Source organism: Trifolium pratense, linkage group LG4 (genome assembly GCF_020283565.1).
Source record: "Trifolium pratense cultivar HEN17-A07 linkage group LG4, ARS_RC_1.1, whole genome shotgun sequence".
Classification (NCBI taxonomy): domain Eukaryota; kingdom Viridiplantae; phylum Streptophyta; class Magnoliopsida; order Fabales; family Fabaceae; genus Trifolium; species Trifolium pratense.
Window position 1 is genome coordinate 16,570,558 of NC_060062.1, and position 11,105 is coordinate 16,581,662.

Here is an 11,105-nt window from a genome sequence, read left to right on the forward strand (position 1 = left end):
GACTCCACCTCTTTTTGTTTAAAAAAAAAAAAAAAATTTTGGAGTTGTATACCATTTTGGTTAAAGAATCGGATAAATAGCGAATAGTTTTCTCTGGGGATTTCCCTCGCACATATATAACACAATCTACCGAAGACCTAAATGTATTAACACCGCAAATTCAATCATGGATTATTCTTCTCTATTCTTGTTATTCTTTAGACATAGTTTCATAACAATTTTATATATTTTTATAAATCTTATTGCAACTTTTAAGTGCTATAAACTAATTAATTAAGTTAAAAAAAACATGAAATTTGTCGATACAAAGACAATATCACATTCCAGCACCAGAAGACAATATCACATTGCATAACTTTTATATAAGGTATTGTCCAGAAAAATAAGCCTGTGATATTTTAAATTTGTAAATAAATGTGTTGTTACTTCTAAAATATGTTATAAATAAAGTTATAAACTAATTGTTTTCAACATTTGTTACCGTTGTTTGTCTCGTTTGGATTTTGTCCCTATCTATTACAAAAGGTTAAAAGATAACAAAAACTATATAATGAAGTTAAATTTATAAAAAAAATAATGAACATTGATAATCATCAAAGCTTTTATGTCAGATTCTTACTTATAACTTATAAGTGATCAATTGAGTTTAAGTGATCAATTGAGCAACCTAAAGAGATACACGCGACATATTAATTACAGACATTTAATATTAATTTTAATTTTACAAATACCTTCTTGCGATTCTAAAGTGCTAAAAAATATCAAATTTGTACTTATAAAGCAATCAAAAAAATTATGTTTACTACAAGCAAAGGAGAAATAATATGGCTCAAATTCTCATGTTTACTTATGCTTTGATCATCTTTTTTTCTCTATTTCTTGTTGGAACAAGTACAAGTATGTCATTTTTATACCATTTTAAAAAAAAAATCAATTTATCTTATAGAAAATATTTTATCACATTTTAGAAACATTCATTTCTTATTATATGACAATGCAGGTGAAACTCCTTTTAGTGGAACTCCTCTCAAGACTAAACATGAATGCGAAAAGGACAAGGATTGTCCAATAAAGTTATATTATCTTTTTGCTTGGTGTGTTCAGAAATTATGTGAATACCATTGATTAAGTTTACATCGCATCGTGTAATTTATTTTCATAATAAAGTTTGTACTTTAAATACTTTCAAAAAGGCTTAACTACATATTTGGTCCCTTACGTTTATTTTAGGTTTCAATTTGGTCCTTACGTTTAAAAAGAATCAATTTGGTCTCTTACGTTTCCATTAGGTTTCAATTTAGTCATTTCCGTCAATTTTGTCATTAACACCGTTTGAACTATACATGTGTCACTGTGTCAAAGTGTCCACGTGTCAGTCCACATATGCGAATTGACTGCCGCATGTGACAAACCTAATGGAAACGTAAGGGACCAAATTGATACTTTTTAAACGTAAGGGAACAAATTGAAACATAAAATAAACGTAAGAGACCAAATGTTTAGTTAAACCTTCAAAATTTGATTTCAATTTGTATGGCCTTCAAATTTATGTGACAATCTCAAGAGTTATATACAAGTATTTTTTTTACCTTAGTTTGTTCACCGAAGATATATCGCAAGCAACGTCACTGCAAAAATTATTTATTGGGTTATTATGTATGATATTAGTATGAAGTTTGTCGGAAAATCTATGTGGTATATAAGGTGGGTTCTCCCCTTTCCAATCAAATTTTCTCCATACGTATGAACCAAAAATCGAACCCCTAATCATATGTTTAAGGGAATCAAAACTCATTATTTGTACGTCACTACAAAATTGACACTCTAAAACAACCACAGATATCTTAATTTTGGGAGACAGGGCAAAAACTCAAAGGTACAATCATGATAAACAAACATGGATATCTTAATTTAAAGTGATAAAATTAAGGTGAAAGAAAAAAAAAATTGCAATATATTATAATAACAAATACTAAACTCGTGATTAAAATTATTTAAAACGGAAATTATGAGGTTGTCAATCAATTAGTATGATATTACATTATATATATATATGTAGTGTTAAAATTCGAACTCCAAATTTCTCACTTATCTATCTTAAGAGATAAATTTTTAGTCATTAGACTAATTACGAGAATGTCAATCAATTTCTTACTGCACGTTGAAGCATTGATGAGTACGAACTTAAATCTCAATAGAGGATTGTATATTTGTGACAACCTGAGTTAGTTCGTGGAATTATTAGCTTTGTATATATGATTGTTACACGGATAGTTGATATTTACATTTTTGGTTATTAGACTAATGAATGCATATGATTGTTAAATGGAAACGTTCAAATTTTAGAGTCATATTCATTATCCATGTTTTTTACAAAATTCTTAAGGATTATGCTCAACTTAAACAATCTTCAATTTCCACTTTACCCTTTTTAGATTCATACTATACACCGACCCGTGCTATCCTACGGGTTTTGTACACTATCATATATGATATTAAAAAAATATAATGATAATTTAAAAAAAAAAACTCAAAATATAGTGATGATAAAAATAATAATATTCAATATAAAAATAGATATAGATAAATAATTTATAAATTAACTACTAAACATTATGGAAAACTTCTTTATAAACCACATTTTCAATTTCGTTTGTATCTTCCCCTTTTTCATCAGTTATCAATTTTTTCAAGTCTTTCCTTGAAGTTACTCTATGTTACTGCAACATATAGTTGCCCATATGGGAGAAAATTGACTGTAGAAGATATACATCAATATGTTTAAGTGACTGACTCTGACTCTTGTTGATAGTCATAACAAACGAAACAACGAATGAAAATGTTTATGTTTAAACTTAAAAGAGATTCTTTTATCTGAAGGAGTCAATGATAATCTAGGAATAAAAACTTTCTCACCAATTGCTGCCGGATATCACTCTTCCTTCAATGACATATGTTCCCGAATTTTAACGCAAAATTGGAGCCATTGTGAGAAAACGATAGATGGTCAGTTGATTCTGCCAGATCATCAGAAAAATATGATGGAACATTAAATTTATCCAAATTAAATTTCATATGAGGAGTGAACTTAGGAGGATGAATAACACAATCAAATATGTCCTTCAAAATCAGTCCAAACTGACTTATCCTAGTGTATAACAAAATCACCCAAGCGCCAAACTGGATATTATAGAAATCACGCAACGTAGACCATCCATGTGTTAAATATATATTGCCGTTAATTTTTTCAACTAAAACATCAAATTGATTTTCGTTTGGATCAATTAGTGTAGCATAACGATTTACGTTGTCATGAAAATCCGATGAAAACATTTGTGGTAACATGACTGCGCCCTAAAATAAAATCAATAAAAGTGTTAAATCGTTACCAATGTGAAATGATCAAATACAATCAAATACATTCATTTGAAATAATAGGTATACTTACTTCATCAAGGTGAAATTCAACAAAATAAGTTCGATATTTGATTTGACAATGATTAACATACTTTTCTAAGTCAGTTATTGGATTTGGAACCAATGGTGCTATTTGTTTAATAAAAAAATGAAATAAAGTCAATAAATATAAAATACAGCGAGAATGAATAGTTAGAACATATACAAGAGAGAATAAAGCAATAAAAACCTCTTAAACAACATAGCATAAGTTGAGTTTCGATATTTTGATGAGCCGTGTTGGCAATGGAAACACAAAATACGTGAAAACTAATTTATATATAGATGAAAGACAGATGATATAAGACGATATATATATATATATATATATATATATATATATATATATATATATATATATATATATATATATATATATATATATATATATATATATATATATATATATATAGAATAAATTGATGTGATTTTAATAATTGATTTTTATTTAATAAAAACATTGAATTTGTATAAAAATAATTTGAATCTGTGCTACATACAAAAATATTTGGTTTTGTAGATAAAAAAAAAACGTAGGAAAGTAATAAATAAAACAAAAACGTAGGAGAAGTAACAAATAAAGTGAGATAATTTGAATTTGCGTTACATAAAAAAATATTTGGTTTTGTAGATAAAAAAAATATGGGAGAAGCAACAAATAAAGTGAGGTAATTTGAATTTAGGTTACATACAAAAAATTGAATTTGTAGATAAAATGAAAAAAAAATGTCGGAGTTTTTAGATAAAAAAAAAAGTGGGAGAAGTAACAAATTAAATGGGGTTTTGTGTTTGCAATTGGGCATTTAACTCATATATTGATTATATGTTGGTTACAAAAATATATCAAATTAATTGATCTGTCTTACTCGTAAATGTAATAAAAAAATATAACTAAAAAGGTCATGTGTTCAAATCCTGGTCAGGAATTTTTCAAATGGTTGAGATTAAAACATTAGAATTAATTATCTGTTTTAATTATAAATAAATAATAAAAAACAAATAAACAAGGAAGCGTGACTGATACAATATTGATTCATCTTCTTCACATCTGGTGATCTCACCTTTTAATAAAATATGTCAATACAAATGTGCTTTGGAATGTCTCTCGTGCGGATTATTTTCCGCCTTTGAAAGGGTAATTGAGACAAGGAAATCCCATCTCACCTTACTTTTTGTGATTTGTATGGACAAGCTTTTACATTGTATTAGCGAAGCGGTTGAAAAGGGTGACTGAAAGTGTTCCGGATTGGATAAAAGTTCAATAAACTTGAAGCCTAAAGGCGCAAAGCTTCAATACATGCTACCATGTTCCCTATAGCACATGGCATTGACCAATCAGAATTCAACATAGTACTAAAATTGTACTAATCTCAGCCCCACTTATGCAAAATTTGACCTATAAATACACGCATATCTCTAAACCATAATGTTGGAATTTGTCTTTGAAAATGATGCAGGAACAGGTTTGGGGGCTCGCCTCTGCGCTAGGCGCAGACCCCCTTGCGTCAGGTGCAATGAAAAGAAGCAGGATGGTGGTGTCTTGCTGGTGGCTGCACGAGGCGCGGTAGGTCTGCGTGAGGTGCAACCTGCGCAACCATATATAAAGTTCTGTTTTTCTGCTGCGTTTTTTATGAGAGTATGAAGTTTTTAGGGTTTTTCTTGGATGTAAGAGGGTTTCTTTGGGTTATCTCTAAGGTTGGGGAAGTGATTTGTAACACATTGTTAACACTTATTGATTGAAATCTCTTGGTCAATGGAAGAGATTTGGGAAAAGTAGAAATAGGAAAAATCTATTTCTTGTAACTCTTTGTGGTGAATCTCATTGTAATCAAGTTTTCTACCGAACTGGACAAACAAATTTTTGTGTTCTTTATCACTTTCATAGTTTTAGCTTTTGTGTGATTAATTGTTTATTCCATTTTGTTTGGTTACTTATTTGTTTGCTCCACACACTAAAGGATTTATTGGTGTGGTTTCTTCAAATTCACAACACCTAAGATGTGCATTATTCACCCAATTTACTTAACATTTCCTCTCTTTCAAATACTGACTTGAGCATATTGGAGTGCTAACAATTGCAGGTGCATTTCCTCTCTTTCAAACCACTGTATCAACCACATTTTTGTTGGAAAATAACGGGTATAGAGAAAATAAAAGAACACAATCACAACACAAGAATATAACATGAAAACTCCAAAACCGGAGAAAAAACCACGGTCATTGTCTAAACCAACAACCAATATGCTTAACATGGAAACTCCTTAACATTACCCTTAATATTATCATACCGATATAACTTTAAATGTATATAACATAAAAGATTAAATCATTCTTATTGCACATTACAGTAAAATTAATTTGCGGTGTGTATCCTTTAAACTTCTTTTATAATTAGCACTTTGCTACTCCTCTTTTGGGAAAAAAAAAAAAAAAAAACAACTTTTATTTTTGGTTTTTTTAAAAATTTCTTTTGAACTTTAATCCCTCTGAATTTTCTATTTTCAATTTAAATTTCTATCATTTTATAAAAATTCACGTAACATGTTTCAAGTGACTTTCTTTCGTGACATGCCATTATTAAAACGTTAATGATTTTAAGTTCTTATTATCATCAATAATATATCATCCAAAAAATTAAGTACGCTAATCTTTAACTAGTGCGGTGCAAATATATATTTAACTGATTTTTGCATTTAAAACAAACAAATATTTTATTGAAATACTAATTAAATTAATGGTAACATTTTGAAAATATTCATTAGTTTTAAAAAATTTATTATATTGAAATACGCAACTGAGTGTTGTGCAAATAATTGACGGATGTTTTATTAAAAGAATGAATAAAATTTGATAATAATTAAGGTTTTTTATGTGAGATCTTTACTAAGGCTAAGTGATGCATATGTTATAAATAAACTAATTTTTTTCATCATTAGTTAGTGTTTTTTGTCTCGTTTGAGCTTTTGTCCCAATCTACTACAAAAGGTTAAACATAACAAAAATTATATAATGAAGTTTTATTAAAAATAAATGAACTTTGATAATAATTAAGGTTTTTATGTGAGATCTTTACTAAGGTTAATTAAGTAATGAATTGGATGTGCTAAAGAGATACACGCGACATATTAATTAGAGAGATTTAACAATATTAACTTTAATTTTATAAATGGCTTTCTGCGATTTTTAAGTGCTAAAAATTATTTAATTTAAGTTAAAAAAGCATGAAATTTGAACTTATAAAGCGATAAAGAAACTTATGTTTATTTCAAGCAAAGGAGAATAATATCTCATGTTTGCATATGTTTTGATCATCTTTTTCTCCCTGTTTCTTATTGTAACCAGTACAAGTAAGTCATTTATACAACTTTTTAAAATTTTATGATTTATCTCATAGAAAATATTTTATTACGTTTTAGCAACGTTCTATTTTTGTTATTTGACAATGCAGGTGAGAGTCCTATCAAAACCGATCTTATTTGCTTAACCGACGAGGATTGTCCGATAAAATTGTTTTATCTTTCTAGGTGTATTGAGAATTTATGTGAGCACCATTAATTAAGTTTGAAAATAATAATGTTACATCGCGTCATATAATGTTATTTGTATTTCACAATGTTTGTACTTCAAAATAAACTTTTAAATTTTCATTTCTATTCTGGACTGGGCCAAGAGCTAGCCCAATTACTCTCCTACCTGAAATTTGGGGCACAACCTAATAAGAGGAGGTCTCCCCGACACGTCAGTCCATGACGTGTCTTCCTCGACTTAACGGGTTCATAGCATGATAAAAACATGCTATCTTATCCAGCCACGACTTCATCCAGGGAGTCTATCCGTTATCCACTAATAGCGGAACAACTTCCACCAAAATATGGGCGAATAACCGCCTTCCCTACGATACAGGGAGTATCTTGGTAGTTGAGTCTATTGGGCCGGTTCATTCCAGCCCATTAGACCATCCTTTGGCCCAGAGCCGGGACAACTATATAAGTTCTAATATACAGGAGAGCCAGGTATTCTATTCTTCACTCTCTCTCTCTCTCTCTTCACTCTCTAGTATCTCTTGTACTCTTTGCTGACTTAAGTATCGGAGCACCTGCAGGTACAAACCCCTCTTCCAGTGGATAAATTGCTCAACGGACCAATCATCTCTTATTCTGATCAACAGGTTAGATCAATTTTTATTCGTATAATTTTTGTGACAATACAAAAATGTACATGCATTTTTACCTTGTTTGCTGATAGAAGATATAACACCGCTATATAATTATACGTGTAAATTATACTTTCATTCAACCTCTAGTTAAACCTCACGAGCACTAACCAGAAGTCTATGTGTATGTTTGGTTTCAATTCTGGAACATCCAGAATTGATTCTGGACGTGTAGAATTGATTCTGACTTGTTTGGTTTCTCAAAAGTAGAATTGATTCTGCCTCCAGAATTGATTCTACTTGAAGCTAGAAATCGTAGCTTCTGATTCTAGAATTGATTTTTACACTCAAATTTTTTTGTTCAACTCACTTTTTCATGAATATATCCAAACATAAACCACTTCAGCTTAAAATCAATTTTGACCAGAATCAATTTTACAAAATCAATTCTCCCAAAATCAATTCTCTCCGCCGCAGAACCAAACACACGCTATATAGTTCAGTGAATGGAGTATTGTCAACACAGATTATATATCAAAATTATATATCAATTACGAATTGTATTATAAATATATAAAATTCACAACGGATTGCGCGTGTCTTTTACTAATTTTATAAAAATAAAAATGAATTTTGATAATTATCAAGATTTTTATGAAAGATCTTTATTAAAGTTAAGTGATCGATCGATTGAGTGAGTTAAAGAGATACACATGCGGGTTAAGGAACGGGAGGTCCATAGTTCAAGTCCTGGTAAAGAAAAAAAAAATTAACATAACATTGTAATACTAACAACTAACATCTATATATATAAATCATTTCTTCAAAAAATCTATATATATAAATCATAGATAGTTCTCCTACCACTAATCCTAACCCAAATTGTATTAATCAATCATAGTCATTAAATCATTTCTTTTTGTGGATAATAAGTGAAACAATCACCTCTTTTAATATTTTTTTAGTGTCAAGCCTTTTGATTGACATTCCCACTATAATAAAAACAGTTTTGTGAATTAATTATTTTATAATATATATGTGTCTTATATCCTTCCTCATACATATATGGGCATGTGAAATTTCTATTTGGAACGGTTATTAGTGTTGTAGAAGAATGATATGTTTCTGAGATTTTATGATTTTATTGTATCTTTCTTTTTCTTTGTATTTAACGAGTGAGACTATATTGTTGATTTTGCAAGTATATATAGATTTTGATGCTCTTTATTCTATTTTAACACTTTATCATAATCATTGTATAATCCTTCTACCCAACCCTCTTTCTCATCCTTATTTCTTCATTTCTTTCCTTTTAATATTCAATATTTATTTCTTTTCTTAGCATTCTTATTGTCTAATTTATGATATTTATGTAGTGGGACTTTGCATGATATTTACGAAACACTACAAATAAATTGTTTGAAATGCAATTACAAATATAATTCATATTGTTCATATTTGTAATTAAGTTTTATTGCAAATATTATTTTGATAACATCTATTGTTTCAATTATTAATTTACTATTTATACAAATAATTTTTTGACGCTTCATTATAAAACAACGCATAATGTCCGTGCATCGCACACTACTACATTTACCAAGATCGATGCTCCACACATTCCATTGAACCATTTTGATTTTATGACATTCCAAGATATTTTGAATTCAACTGAAGAAGAAAAAATAGTTGGTAATGATTATTAGCTTTCGTTTTAATTTAAATCTCATATATTGATTGATATTTGGGTAAATAGGGTTTTACCCCCCTGCAAAATAGGCGAATTTTGCTTTACCCCCTGCAAAATAATTTTTTTAGATTCCCCCCTATAAAATGAAGATTCTATGTTAAACCCCCCTAGTTGCACAACAAGGCAGATGACATGACAGAATCTTGACGGGGCACGCATACGTGAAATTTATTATTATTTTTATTTATTTTTTAAATGCCATATGGTTTTTTTTTTTGAAGGAATTGCCATGTAACTTAAAGTGACACATGGATTAATTATCTATTCATTTTTTTAAAAGAAAAATCACATTATTAAAATTCATCTCTTCTTATTTCAAAAATAAAAATCATTTTGTGAGATATTGGATCGAACTCTAGTGGTCGAAGGGTAGCTTCTTGGTTCGACAGTTCGACAGGGTTAAGCATGACGTCGAAGATTGCTCACATGCTTGTGTCGAAGAGTGCATGTTGTAGTCGAAGATGGGTCGAACATGCAGGTGTCAAAGATGCTAGGGTTGTTAGCATGTTAAATTAGGTTTTAGTGTTTAAACCCTAATTTATTAAGTTGGCTTGTGTAATGGGCCTTGCTGAAAAAACCCATTAGTTAGTATGTTAGGTTTTATTATAAATAGCATACTAGTCTCTCATCATAAAAGGGCGGCAAATCCTAATAAGGGGTGAGAGAGGTTATTTGTTATTCTTGTAAACTTGTAATCTTGTTTTTAAGAGAAAGTAAAAGAATAGCAGTTATAACCAATTCTTGTGTTCCTCTTCTCCTCTCTAATTCCCTATTATACTTTGCTATTGGTATCGTTTTTCACAACAAATTGGTGCGGTGAGCGTGAATAAGATGCCTTCAACAAAGTATGAGATTGAAAAGTTCACCGGAGTGAATGATTTCGGTCTGTGGCGCTTGAAGATGAAAGCCCTACTGGTTCAACAGGGTTGTTTGGAAGCGTTGAAGGGAGAGGCAGCCATGAATGCAGAACTGACGGCGGCAGAGAAGACGAATATGATCGAGAAAGCACACAGCGCAATTCTGTTGAGCCTTGGTGATAAGGTTCTACGACAGGTATCAAAGGAGACGACGGCATCAGGATTATGGGCGAAACTTGAAAGTTTGTATATGACCAAATCGCTGGTAAATCGACTCTACCTGAAGCAGGCTTTGTATTCATTCAAGATGGTTGAAGACAAAGTGTTGGCTGAGCAGCTGGACATGTTCAACAAGCTGATTCTTGATCTTGAAAATATCGATGTAAAGATTGATGATGAAGATCAAGCGCTGTTACTATTGTGCGCTTTGCCTCGATCACATGCTCACTTCAAAGAAACTCTCTTGTATGGAAGGGAGTCCCTGACGTTTGAAGAAGTTCAATCAGCCTTGTATTCTAAAGACTTGAATGAACGAAAGGAGCATAAACCTTCGACTGTTGGTGAAGGTTTGGCCGTTAAAGGAAAATTCTTGCGAAAGAATGGTAAATTCGACAAGAAGGGCAAAAGCCAGTCGAAGTCCTACAGTGATGAAGTATCTGGCATTCGATGCTATCATTGTAAGAAGGAAGGTCACACAAGAAAGGTGTGCCCTGAACGCCTGAAAGATCATGGAGGTAATGGCAATGCAGCCATTGTTCAAGATGATTTTGAATCATCTGATGTCCTTGTAGTTTCAAGCAGTGACTCGAGAAAAGAGTGGATTATGGATTCAGGTTGCACTTGGCACATGACTCCAAACAAAGACTTGTTCGAGGAATTATGTGATCAA

The 11,105-nt window shown here is 30.6% G+C and overlaps 1 long non-coding RNA gene across 1 annotated transcript; it reads left to right on the forward strand.

Moving 5' to 3' along the window:
• Nucleotides 1-740: 740 nt before the first annotated feature.
• On the forward strand, nt 741-1,224 carry LOC123919878. Its single transcript, XR_006813344.1, has 2 exons — nt 741-897; nt 1,001-1,224. It is a non-coding gene; the product is annotated as an uncharacterized LOC123919878 (long non-coding RNA).
• Nucleotides 1,225-11,105: the final 9,881 nt, after the last annotated feature.